Below are 13,333 nucleotides of genomic sequence, written 5' to 3' on the forward strand. Positions count from 1 at the left end.
CCACAGTGTCGAGTTCTTTTTTGACGATATTAGGCGTCGAGAAATTTCGTTTTTCTCAATTATGTTTTTATCTATTTAACGTCAAGTTTTTAAACTTTCGCGGTCTATCCGAATTATTAGCGTCACGTTCTCGATGAGTTTGAAATTTCTGCGATCCATTCCTTACAAAAATGGCATATCTGGACTTATATAACAAAAATATGGTTATATAAAACTTTCGGCGAAACAGGCCATATAATTCACATCAGTTTATATAAGGCATATCTGGCCAGGTAAGCCAAACTTTTTAAATATCCATATCTGACTCTGCCAGATAGGGGTATATCTGCCTCCCATATAAAGCCAGATATGTCCCAATCAAATAAGGCAACCTCTATATATAATGCTGTTTTCTACAAATATCTACCAAAAGTGACTTCTTACTTGTATAAGAAATGTACCAATTAAATATTGACCATGTACCAAATTTCATTAATTTTTACATGAGCTCCGCTTTATGCCACTTCTGATTTCGGTCAACCAAATTCCCATGGAAAGCAGGGTTATCGACATTCGCGTATTGAACGTTGATGAAACGTTAATAGGGAGTTTTCGTAGATCGTTTTCGCCGTCCCGCTATGCCCTCCGCAACACGCTACGCTGCCCGGAACTCTACAGTGAAGGCCATCGGCGCGCAGGCGCGTTAGCGGATTGTTCGTTGCGGAAAGCTTAGCGGAGGGAAAAACGCGGTCTACGAAAACTTCCTAATGTCGACGAAGCGTGCGTCCGTGAAACGTTGTCTCCACGAGAAGGTGGCCGTGGAACGTGTTATCACGAAACGCAGGGAGCATAAAAATATCAGTATTCTACCTGCAGTTGTGAGATGATTTCAGACGGCCAATGGCAGGTGAATGCTGGTAGAATTTTGGAGAAAGTATTCTCCCGGCTGCCAGGAGATAGACACGGCCAAATTCTAGAGGTAATCTGAAAGAGCACCTGTATGAAAACGATCAATTGTCGCGAAGTAGGTTGCAGTGCACTTACGTTGACGATACCGGACCTGAAAGGTGTAATTCGAGATACAGGTTGACACGGGCATGACAACCACTCTTTGCTTTAAAAATGACTCTATGCAGCCTCGATTCATAAAATTACCAAATAATTTTGATATTTGAGATTCTGGAGGTCATATGAAGAAGATTTAAAAGTGTTTTCTCAAATACAAAACTGCTTCAGCCTCTCTCTAAGTATAGTATGTTCCTGAAATTTGTAATCAGTGAAAATAGACCCAAGGTTCCAATTAGAAACTTGCTAAGCATCATCAAAGCACACTAATCAACTTTCTTCGTGAAGATATAAAACAAGAGCAGCATTTTATGGCGTTCTAAAAAAATGGTCAATTTGGAGGCGTTTCCAGACTTTGGTTTCTTACCAGAGCGCATCTTTGCACCTGCGGTCCTGCTGCCCGGTGGCCACAGTGCGAAGCCGCCCCTCGCCTCCCTCGGAGGATGGAGGGAAGCAAGGCGCACGTGCGTTGCGTGTCTAAGGGGGAAGAGGACCTTGGGCGCAGAGATGAGGTCTGATAAGAAACTGAAACCTAGAAACTCGTCCAAATAAAGCGTTTTTACAGAACGCGTAAAAGGCTACCCCTGCATTATATCCTTCTGAAAAGAGTTGATTTTGTGGTTTTCAATGACTCAGCAAGTTTCTAATTGAAACCATATTTTCATTTTCACTAATTTAAAAGTTAATTAACAAATTGTATTTAATTATCTGACTGATTGTTACGATTAGGTCCCTATACTACGTACGCCTGGCCGTATAACTCGCCTGCACAAACCGCATTATTTAGCTTTCACGACCTTTCTAAACATATATGTAAAGCTTAAAACTAAATCGCCCTGTACAACAGTGAAAAGGCGAAACCAACATGTTGGAGCCATATGGCTCCAACATGCCGGTATTGCCTTTTCGCTGGTATAGGTTGTCCCATATTACGTTATGCATGTATGGTTCCACATGGTTCCGCCATATTCCACTACGCTGGTATAGGATGTCCCATAATACGACACGCTTGTATGGTTCCGCCTACCTGTATCGTTCTGCCTTAATCCACTATACTGGATCCGCCGATTCGCTTGTATAGGATGTCCCATATTACGGCTACGCTTGTATGGGCCTTTTCCGTCATCTTTCCATCATCGAAATTTTCCAACAGGGTAAGCAATTAGTAATATAGGCCGACGCTGCCAGTACAGATACTAGGCACGTGGCTCATGTTAATCTCTTAGGAAAAATGACAATGCGGTTTACATTCAACGTAGACGTGACTTGCACGATACATTTCCCTCTGTCTACGAATGCGATTAAGAGTTCCAATTATAAATACGCTGAAGTTGTGCCAAGTTGTGATCGTACTGCAGCCGCTCTGGTTCTCGGGTTTGCCGTGTGGATCGCCTCGGAGCCGCAGGTGTTAGACGCATTGTCTGCCGGCGGCGTTGGTGGGTTTGTGGCAGGAGAGTGGTGTTGCCGCAGCTACTGCCTCGGAAGGACTGTCACTATCCGAGTTATCGATTTCGGCAGCCTCTTCACTAAAGGGCTCGCCTGTTGCAAGAAGATGTCGTCGGTTGCGTCGAAGAACTCGGTTGCCCTCGGTAACAACCCGATACGATCTTGGTGCCTTTGAACACAAAACAGGAGCTCTCTGCAGGCCCCACACTTTGTCTCTCACCCTCACGACCTCCCCTTTCTTGAGTTCGATCAGACTCCTTCCTCGCATGGCCAGTTTCTCGTGCTCAAAAACACACCTGCGTGGTTGTTGGTTGAAGTCAGGAAGTCGGCTGCGTAACCTTCTGCCTTGTAGCAGCTCTCCCGGCGATCGACCATCTTCTAGTGGTGTGGACCGGTAGCTAAGCAGTCCAAGCCAGAAGACCTCGTGTGCCTCTTTTAAATCTTCATGATTCGCTTGACAATCTGCACCCCTTTTACGGCGAGTCCGTTTGATTGGGGAAACTGTGGGCTCGACGTCACATGTTTGAAATCGTATCTGGAAGCAAAAACGGCAAAGTCATGAGATGAAAACTGCGGACCGTTGTCGGGCTGCACACTTCCATCGGGATTCTGTATTTTGAAAAGATAGCGCTCAACTTTGAAATAACGGCGCGTGCCGCGGTGTCCCCTAGTTTTTTCACCTCCGGAAACTTAGAAATCGCATCCAATACACACAGGTACGAACTTCCCCATGCTGAAAGAGGTCAATCCCAACTCTGTACCATCGGTGATCTGGCGTTGACCTTACTATAAGAGGCTCGCTCGGTTGTCAGTACGCATACTTTCGGCACACGGCGCAGCCTTGCAGCAAAGTTTCAATGTCCGAGTTAAGCCCAGGTCAGAACACCAAGCGTCGGGCTCTTGCTTTACACTTGCTAAGGCCCAAATGTCCTTCATGGATTCGTTTAAGAATTTCCGGCCTCATGGATTTTGGGATCACCACTCTGCTCCCCTTCAATACAGTTCCTTGAACAAGTGATAACACGGAAACTAGTGGTTTCAGTTGGCCTTCCACATCACCGCTGCCGTTCATGTAGCGTATGACTGACTGCAAGTCCGGGTCTTTTGCGGTCGCTTCAGCCAGGCGATTCAAGATTTTCTCGCTTACCAAGCCCGCGACCACGATCAGGGCGTGAACTTCCACATCTTCGGTCGAGCCGGCGGTATCCCCAGTTACAAAACTTGAAAGTATAAAACAGAGAGGACGAGGACGGGAACAGGACAGGACATGAAAGATGTCCTGTTCCCGTCCTCGTCCTCTCCGTTTTATACTTTCAAGTTTTGTATCTATTAACCAACACGCTCGTTTTCAATTGTAATTTATCCCCAGTCTTCACTGGTGATGACCTTGACAGCATGTCGGTGAGGAGCAGCAGTTTTACTGGTACGAATTGAAGGGCGTAATCGTACATAAGTAAACGCAGGAAAAAATGCTGAAGTCGCGGAAGCATGTCACCAATTCCTTTCGAAGCAATCGCTATCAGTGGCCGGTGGTCTGTTTCGATTAGTATGTTACGATCATACACAAAGTCATGAAATTTCTCGCAGCCAAAAGTAATACCCATCGCTTCCTTTTCAATCTGCGAATATCTTTGTTCTGGGCCTGTCATAACCCGTGATGCGTAAGCTACAGGCCGCCAGCTGTCGCCGTGACGCTGTATTAGTGCGGCTCCCAGCCCATTTCTTGACGCGTCAAAACAGATTTTTGTTTCTCGGGCTGAATCAAAGATAGCCAGCAAGGGCGCGCTAGTAAGCAATACGCAGACTTCCTTCCATTGCTTGGCGTGGTGGTCCGTCCAATCGCAGACTGTGTCTTTTTGAATGAGACCACGCAAAAGTTTTGTTCTTGCCGCTAATTTCGGTAAGTACTTTCCAAAGTAATTGGCTACTCCAAGCATTCTATGCACGGCCCCCTTGTCCCTGGGGCACGACATTTCGCCTAGCGACGTGACTAACGCGGAGCTTGGCCTTATCCCTTCCTGGCTTATGACGTCACCCAAGTAGTCGATCTCCGTTAGCCCAAACTTGCACTTGTCGGCAGTGAAGGTCAAGCCAGCCCGCCTGGCCAACTGCGATACGTTTCGGAGGCGCGCGTCGTGCTCCTCTTGCGTTGCTCCCCAGATCAAAATATCGTCAATGTACACACGTACTCCCGGGGCCGAGTCAAAGATCTCGCTTACAGTTTTCTGAAAAACCTCAGGTGCCGATGCTATACCGAAGGGAAGCCTCAATAACGGGTAACGCCCGAAAGGCGTGCCGAACGTGCAAATGGTCGAAGTGGCCTAAATCTAAGGGAATTTGGTGGAGCCCAGAGTTCACGTCGAGACGGGAAAAGTGTCTGGCCCCCGCTAGTTCGGCCTCAATGTCCTCGCGCTTAGCCATCGGGCAGTGTTTGCGCTTTAGACAATCGTTAATACGTCTGGGGTCAATGCGAACGCGAAGTGTGCCGTCCTTTTTTTCGTACGAGGACGAGGGGACTCACCCATTCCGTTGGCTTGCTGGCCTTTTGTATGATGCCTCCTCGTTGCATGCGCTCCAGCTCTTCTCGAAGGGGCTCTCGGAGTGCCAGGGCCACTCGTCGTGCCGGCTAGACCACCGGTGTCGCGTCCTCTCGCAGGACCATCTGGTACTGTCGTGTCACGCAACCTGTGCCTTCAAACAATGAGTGAAATTCCTCTACAATTTTGTCGGTGCCACTGCTGTTCTCAGAATCCACAGATCGCACCACAAGTCCGTGCGCCTCGCTTGCTAGCAGTCCGAGTATTGCCTGGTTGCCTTTCTTGACAATGAAGAAGTCGATGTCTCCCGAGTGACTGTTCGCAAATACTGGTAGGCTCGCTATGCCGATGTGCTTGATGACGTCTCCGCTATATGCTCGAAGCACGGAGCTCCTTGGCTCCAAGCTTGCCTTGTCCATGCACCTTGGGTAGACAGAGTAGGGCAGCAAGTTAGCTTGAGAGCCCGTGTCCACCTTCAAGAAGACTGTCTGGTCAGCCACCCTTGCGTTGATGATCCAATCTGCCTGGCTCCTGACGCTACAAATCTTCACGTCGAGAATATCAAAGTTGTCGTGGTCATTGAGAATTTCTCCGACACGGGGGTCTCTCTTGCAGCACGCCGCAAAGTGATTAGTGCCTCTGCACATAAAACACGATTTTCCAAGTGCCGGACATCTCCCACGCTCATGCTGGCGGTTGCAGTTGCCACACTTGTACGGCCGCCTCTTTTTCACGGGCGCCACGAGCTTTTCCCCCGGCGCAAACACCTCGCTGTGCAGAGCCGATACTTCCGCTGCTTTGCAGTCTGTCTCAGGTCTGTCTATGCTGGAACGCCAACTACATGATGTACAAAACTGCATCGGGCACTGATTGGCTTTTCTCTCGGGTCACGTGACATGACGTTGAAATGTAGTTTTTCCCTATGCAGTTCGAGCTATGCTCGTAAAATGATGCAGTTAGCGGTGACGTCAAAATGTCGTCACGATGCACTTTCACGATGCAGTTAACTGAGTGGTCGAGGCGAAGCCAGAGATCAATCTGCATCGTAAAAGATGGCGACCCTGACATATGCATCTCTACTGTTGGGTTCGCCAGCGGATAGAGTTTTTAGAGATCACCGGGATGCTTTCGAGACGAGCGATGCGAGGTTTGTGGGCGAATACCAACTGACCAAAGGGGTGACTCGCTGGTTGTGTGACAACTTCGCGGAAAGCTCCAGCGTTGTCCTGAAGGGCCCCGTGTGCTGACGGTCGAACAACAAGTCCTCGCAGCTCTACGCTTTTACGCCGCTGGCGGCTGCTACGGAACCGTCGGGAGCGACGAAAACATTGGTGTTCTCCAGTACTCTGTGAGTCACGTACTTGGTGATGCCACCAACGCTATCATCGATTGCCTCGGATCGAAGTGGCTGTGTTTCCAACAAACTCAAGCAGAGATGGCGCTCACAAAAAGGAAGTTCTTCGAGCGATGCAAGTTCAGCGGCGTGATCGATGAATATTCTAAATACTCTTACACGAATTAACACGATTGTGTTTTCATTCGAGTGCACCCCATATAAGCGATTTGGCTGAGCGAAAAGCCAAGCAATTGGCAACGGTAACAGGCTTAAGTTGAGCTAGTTCGTTCATACTTCAGGTAGAGAGAGAGAGAGGTATGGCTTTATTTTAAAGCAACTACTTCAGGTCAGGCCAGCTGAACTAGAATAAACATACACATAAAGAAAAGACCATACACACCGTGGGACTAACAACTGATTTTCTTCTTCCCCCTCTTCTACTACGAACCCAACTTGAGGGAAATATTCTTGACGCACGAGGACACAGCGCACCCGTAACAAACACTAGGACAACGTTCACAATCACACCAATAGAAAGGGACACTTACACAGCGCTGTAAGTTTTAACAAGGAAATATTCTCTTTTCTTCTTTTTTGCTTCCTACTTCACCGCAAATTTAACCCCCGAAGGAACATTTCTTCTTTCTCGTGCAGCACGAGAGAAGTTGCACTAACGCAGTCAAACATAGTCAAAAAGTAAAATTGGTCGTTTGTTGTTTATACAGCAAAAGGTTAGTATGCCTGAACATGACGACCATTGTTACTCACTGTAGATAAGCAATTTAGCAAGTGCAGTACGACTGCTAGCCCGGGTTCTTTAACGTGCATCGCGCAGTACACGACCGCACGCCGGTACGATGCTCATCCAGCAGACCGAAACGGGCAGAAGCGGGGATTGAACCCAGGATCCCTGAGTTCTGCAGTGCGAGCTTTCGCTCCACGTGCTCCGAGCTGGTGTGCGCTAGCCTACTCGGCGATTCTCCGAAATTCCCTGTAGGGAAAAAGAGAACGATGTAGTTTCAACTCAATCGCCGCTGTTCGGCGACGTCACCAGACACGTCACGGTGCAGTTCTCTTCCGATGTAGTTTGTTGGCGATGGAGATTAGGCTCCTCCCACCGGCGACGTCACGATGCAGTTTCTCCACCGCTTTTTCCAGCATAGACAGAGAGATCTGTCTGTCTATGCTGGAAAAAGCGGTGGAGAAACTGCATCATGACGTCGCTGGTGGGAGGAGCCTAATCTCCATCTCCAACAAACTACATCGGAAGAGAACTGCACTGTGACGTGTCCGCTGATGTCGCCGAACAGTGGCGATTGAGTTGAAACTACATCGAAACTACGTACGCAATTTTAGCGCACGCTAGCGCTAAATTTAGCGCTTGTATTAGCGCACGCGACGCAAGAGTTTTAGAATAGCGTTTCTCCGCCGCGACGCAAAAGCCCAAGCATCTCGCGCTTGCGACGCCACCAAGATACAGTAAACAATTTTATTTCACACACGAAATGATGTAACTTTAGAAAAAAAAAACGAGTTTTTTGGTCCAGAGTAGCATTTTAATTTGTTTAAACATGAGAACGCGACGCGAGCGGTTGAGCGGTCGTGTCCGCTTGCGTCGCCTCGGCAAGAGAGGTCTCGTGTACTGACCTTCGCACATCGTTCCTTCGCCGTGAAATGTTCGCGCGTCGCAAGCATCAAGTTGTTGGGGATCGCTGCCAAACCGAGTACAATGTCGTCCCGTATTGAAAGTTGCAGTCGCGAGGATACCGCCGACGTCGCACTCACGACGCCGCCAAAGCAGCCGCCGACATAATCCTGAAGCCGCCATTTTTTTTAACTGTGCTCGTCTTGGCTTTAGCCAACTTCTCATCACGAATCCTCCTGGGAGAAGCGCAAAGACTCTTTGCGTCCGCACGCTATTTCCGAGAAATAGCGCACGCTAAAATTGCGCACGTAAAGCGCAAAACGTGATTTGCGTTCGGAGCATGCGCAGTGGCGACGACGCTATTCTTTGCGTACGCAAAGCTTTAGCGTGCGCTATTCTAAAACTCCATATTATCTAGTGGCTGCGACGCGCGCATGACACCACCTATTGTACAGGGTGTCACAAAAAAAAAAAAATTACATGGTCTTTTTTACCGCAAAAAGAAACTAGGCATCGCCGAACGCTCATTGTTCGTCCAAAAGTAGAGCTAGAGGTCACAACCAGATTCCAAAGTTTCAGCCCGATCCGATAACTTAATCAAAAGTTATAACTGATTTTCTAAAAATTTCAATGGGAAAATGGCGGCCAATAGAGTTTTCGAACAGATGGGGCTCTATGGCACATGAAACCGAAAACGGGTGAAAATGGGCTCCATATTTCCATTGAAATTTCCGGAAAATCACTTATAACTTTTGATGAAGTTATCGGATCGGGCTGAAACTTTGGCATCTCGTTGTGAGCTCGAGCTCTACTTTTGGGCGGAGAATGAGCGTTCGGCGATGATTAGTTTATTTTTGCGGTAAAAAAGACCACGTAAATTTTCTTTTATGACACCTTGTATATGCCTCACACCTTGATCAAGACGCAAGGAGCGTTCGACGATACGTAGCTTATTTTGCATTTCGACAAACCCGGTTGTAATTTCACCCAAATACCCAGTATGTAATCTCGTTGCCCGTGGATTGGATGCATTGGTGCGTGAGGCTGGCGTTATTACCGGCTTTAATTTCTGTGGTAATTAGGAAATATGCAACCTGTATTTGGAAGCGAGAAAAGGGCAGGAGTTCCCCCAGTTACCATGGTGCCCGTGCACAACTTACTCTGGCCTTTTTGTGAAAAGAAGTGCGCGTGAACAGCTCTAATCGAGGTTCACGCGCGTGTCTTCCAAAGCGACAAAATCAATCAATTTTTTTTTCGTTGGGTCGTTTGGTGAGGCGCGCTACTTTTTTTTAGTTGGCCGTCGCACTGCACATTTAGTGTAAACCGAACGGTATCTTAATGCTTACAATTTCGGTATACTTCCATACAGCTAAAACCCAGTAATTTTCAGTGTTAACTGTCGCTTCTTCTTTCACTGAGAAGCTATGATTGAACACTAAATAATAACAGAAAAAGCTCCCAGTCACGAGGAAGCTCGCACTTCGAACGCATTAGCCTCCAGCATTATCTCTCTGACTGGTGCCACTGGCAGAGGTGAGCTCATTTAGCTTTGTATTTTGAAACCTTGCTATTGCGTACCGATTCGCTTTTTCAAGGCAGGAGAGTTGTGTTTTAGTGGCACCTCGGAGCTGGGTATTCAGGGGCGTCTAGTACCTGGCGTGTAAAAGAGAACCGTGTCTTTTGGCCAGCGTAAATGGACCACACATCGGAGGGAGCTGAAACCTCGTGAAATTGTGCAGCTAGCGGGCGGCAGAGAAAGCGAGAGTTTAAGAACGTGCTCTTAACTGGGCCAAAGCTAAAAGGAGAGAAAAGGTTTCTTTTTGAGCCCACGTCTACTTAAGCACGATATTGTCAAAAGAATAAATAACTTTGCAGACATGTATAGGGTGTACTTTACTGGAGGAACCAGCAAGAAAGAAAGCAATATTCCTTTCCTTGCCGCCAAGATTTTTGTCGCCGAGAGCGAGATGCGAAACAAGCGAAATGTTAGCTGTGTTTCAGGTGAGCATTCCGTTTGCCTTAGAGGACTAAATCACGCAGTGTACCCTCCTTCTGGAGGACTACTGGCTGATCTTGTTCGCGCACGCCTCTCGGTTAGTTCCGAGCAAGTGAAGATAATCCCCAGTTTTTGCGCACGGTGCCTAGCTCGACCCAGGTGGCCTCCTTGGGGATCAAATGGTAGTTCGTTAGACGAAATTCTGCCTTTCCTCATTTGAGACCATCTTCTTTATTGGAGTGTGGAGCGTACTGGTGAACTCAAAACATGTAGGTGCGCACTTATGCGCAGTATCCATTCGACTAGTTGAGATACCACTGTTAAATGCACACATTTTATCGTTCTAATGTTTACAATAAAGTCCTTCATGATTAGTATGATGACTGCACTTCATTAGTGAATATTCTGTTTATTTTGTTGCTCCTAGTGAGCATAACGAGTTCGTCTAATGTTATCTCCCTTTTTTGTAGCTGTACAGTACATTTTGAAAGAAGAAAGACTCGGAGGATGACGCTTTTTGTATAACTCGATTTCGGGCTCTCTTTCCAGGTCGTCAAAAAGAAATGTTGTTTACGGTAATCTTCATTTTCGCTTCGCTGAAGGAAGTTGCACCAGCGAGCATTGACGGAAGGGACGGCGGTTACAACGTCGTTGTTGCTCTTCACAATTCTGTACCACCCTCTGATCTGATCATCCAGAATACCAAGGTACTGAAGTAACACCTTGGGTTAAGATTCTAGATGCGTAGTTTATTGGCTGTCACGTGGCTTTTTTGGGCCTCGGTAAACCAACGAAATGTCGTAAGTAGGCTTCAATGCTGATTTCTTGGTTGATATGTTGCCTATTTGGCTCACGTCTGGAGTTTTATCAACTGCTCTAGACGACTTCATTTTTGCGAAAACATTATCTCCTCGAATTTCGCGAATCACCTACGATTTGAGAAAAATAGTTCCCGTGAACAAGTCCGGTGAAATGTAAACACATTAAAATCTGTATTGAGATCCCATCGCGTCGCAAAATTTGGAACCCGCGAATTATTATAAAAACTCAGCTTCGACCTAAATCGCGAAATATTGAGCCTGCGAAAAATACGTCGCTTACAGTGTGTGGCAAAGCAGAAAAAATCATAGAAAAGCAGACGATAAGTACCTTGACACGACGTAATGCTGAGGTAGCATAGTGAAAATGCAGTTGAAGAAGAACGGGGCAACACAAAGTGGTAACTCGTAACTTAGGGTTTTACTGTAAAGAAGGAAGGACAGAAAGAATGTAACACCGCATTACACACCTTCGCACGTGCATTCCCCACTCTGCGTCTGATGGCTGATCATATTGGCACGTCCAAGAGCCACACCGTCAACTTCATCGTAACTATTTTTGTGTTCGACTACATCATTGATGCTTCACTAATGCTGTCTGTGTTTTTTATGTAGATCTAGCACGCCTCTAGCACCTGCCCCCTCTATTTGTTATTGCGCCTTTCACAGATAGTTGTGTTCCTTAAGCGTGGTTGCCATAAAGAAAAAAGGGTAATCGTATCTTCTTGTATGCACCATGTTGCCAAGGATCGCCAAACGTAGAGCAAGCGAAGCGTTTTTTTGGCGTGCTGCCAAGGAAACGTTTACTAACATCCAGTATCTGACCCCGTTTTCAGTTAGTTTAGTTGCGTAATTCACCTTCAAGATGAACCTATGTCAACGACAGTAATTACAGACTAACTTTTTATAAACTTCCTTAATATGGGAGCTTGGGCGATTTGGTGATTCACGTTGAGGTTACAGCGCACGAGACACTGACAAAGCGAGACACACGCAAAGAGTTGTTGATTACGGGCTTTTTTGGCGCAAAGCGAAACACGCACAAAGAGACAAACACAAGTCCTGACTTACAACTCCTTTGTATTCGTCAACTATTTTTTATTCCCGAAACTAGTTTAAATAGCAGATGATTATGAATGAAAGCAAGAAAAAAAAAAAAAAGTATTCTGACAAGCGATTGCTATCATCGCGCTAAATATTCTAATTCTTCTTTCAGATGGCGTTATGGAAGGGCTACTGACACAATTATATTCTAGGCGCGCGATCATCGCTGCTTTCTATTATTTCTCTTGAGAGCGGGTTCTTACTCCTAGCTATGCTGGTACTTTTCCCGAGATCTGCCGAGCACCCGCAATCCCTGCAGTGGATGCCGAGTTGTACAGAAATGACTTCGTGGGTGTTATAATTGTGTTCCCCTAATTGATCATTTAAGCTCCGGCCACTTTGTCCGATATATTTCTTCCCGCATAAGACAGGAATAGAATAAATCACTCCTTCAGAGTAAGGAACAAAGCATGTTTGGTGCACGGTGTGCTGAGTGATTAACTTTCCTACACACAAACAAGCTTTTTAGCCTGTGAAAGACAGTAAATCACCCAGCACACCGTCAATAAAAAACAAACAAAGAAAACAAACATGATTTGTGTTTTTCTTCGAAGAATTGATTTCTTCTATTCCACTGTAATGTGGGAAGAAATATATCGAACAAAGTGGCCGGTGTTTAAATGAGAGATTAGGGGAACACCATTATAACACCCACGAAGTCATTTCTGTACAACTCGGCATCCACTACAGGGGTTGCGGGTGCTCAGCAGATCTCGAGAAAAGTACCGCCATAGCCAGAGGTAACAACACACTCACCAGAGAAACAATAGAGGCAGAGATGATCGTGCGCCTGGAAGATAACTGAGTCGGTAGCCCATTAGTGGTGAGATGTTTCGGTGGCACCCTCGCGTGGTTACCTTTCGTGACGTCATTACCTTGCGAACAACAGGTTCGATGGTGTTTGAACTTTGCATGGCGGAAGCTTGAAACCATAGCGTTCTTGAACCAACACCGTCAAAATTGAAGTCCTCACGTTCCTCTTATTTCCGTCCATGAGAACGCCTTTGCTGACGTCATAGTCAGCATTCGGGCAATCGTGGAAGGCCGACCACCGCGACGCTTTCGATCGAGCACATTGCCAATACCTAACGCTAAGTGGAAAATAATTAGAATAAGTGGCGCAATAATCGCAATGGTTTGTGAGAAGACTTTTGGATTGTTCTCCTTGTTTTCATTTAAAGCAATCTAAGATTTAAAATAGTCTCGTGAAGATGGAGATAGTAATTTATAAGTGAGCGCTTGTGTTTGCCTTTTTGTGCATCTCTCGTTTTGCCCTCGTCTTGTGCGCTGTAACCTCGAGATGGTAATTAGGCTTTGCATAGAGGACACGTTGCCACACAGATATTCTGACTTCCGTTTGGTAACTCTATGACCGATAAATGAAATTTCATTTCACCAAAAGTACGA

General features: G+C 46.5%; 1 pseudogene; it reads right to left on the reverse strand.

The window, feature by feature from the left end:
• Window positions 1-5,017: 5,017 nt before the first annotated feature.
• Window positions 5,018-13,333, reverse strand: part of LOC121047572 — a 30,422-nt pseudogene continuing 22,106 nt past the window's right edge.

The sequence above is a fragment of the Ixodes scapularis genome, unplaced genomic scaffold, assembly GCF_016920785.2.
Source record: "Ixodes scapularis isolate PalLabHiFi unplaced genomic scaffold, ASM1692078v2 PGA_scaffold45__5_contigs__length_3442486, whole genome shotgun sequence".
NCBI classification, from domain to species: Eukaryota; Metazoa; Arthropoda; class Arachnida; order Ixodida; family Ixodidae; genus Ixodes; species Ixodes scapularis.